The sequence below is a fragment of the Volvox carteri genome (genome assembly GCF_000143455.1).
Source record: "Volvox carteri f. nagariensis unplaced genomic scaffold VOLCAscaffold_30, whole genome shotgun sequence".
In the NCBI taxonomy this organism is placed as follows: domain Eukaryota; kingdom Viridiplantae; phylum Chlorophyta; class Chlorophyceae; order Chlamydomonadales; family Volvocaceae; genus Volvox; species Volvox carteri.
In genome coordinates this window covers 105,143-105,661 of record NW_003307573.1, presented here as the reverse complement: position 1 = coordinate 105,661, position 519 = coordinate 105,143, and positions in this window count along the sequence as shown.

The following is a 519-nucleotide window of genomic DNA, read 5'->3' as shown; positions in this document are numbered from 1 at the left end:
ATGCTTGGCTTCTGGAGCTGTGCGGTGAGGCCAAGGAGGGGGGAGAGTGTTCGGGGGCCGGGGGGTGATGACGACGAGCATTTAAACGGTGTGGGGAGAGAGAGGAGAGGGGGGCCCGCATAAGCCCCTCCAGCCCCGGAACATGACCAACTTGTAACCCCCCAGAGCTGTACGGCATCATGCGGTGGTAGTGGTGAGGTGATTGGTTGTGTAGTGGGGGTTGGGGGGTGGAGGGGATACAGCCCCCCGGCGGCCACACGGTCCGTCGGGGGTCGCTCGGAACTGTTCAGAGTGATGATCAAGCGTGTGGTGGTGGTGGTGGTGGTGGTGTGTGGTGTGTGGCAGCCGACATACTCCTCCTAGACGGGAAGAGGAGGAGGAGAGGAGGGAGGGGGCGGGCAAGGTGGCCGAGGTGCAGGTCATCATCTTGGTGCTGGCTCCAGATGTAGGTGATGGTCCGCCCCCTCCCTTCTCTCGTCCTCCTCTTCGGGTCTAGGAGGAGTATGTCGGCTGCCACTC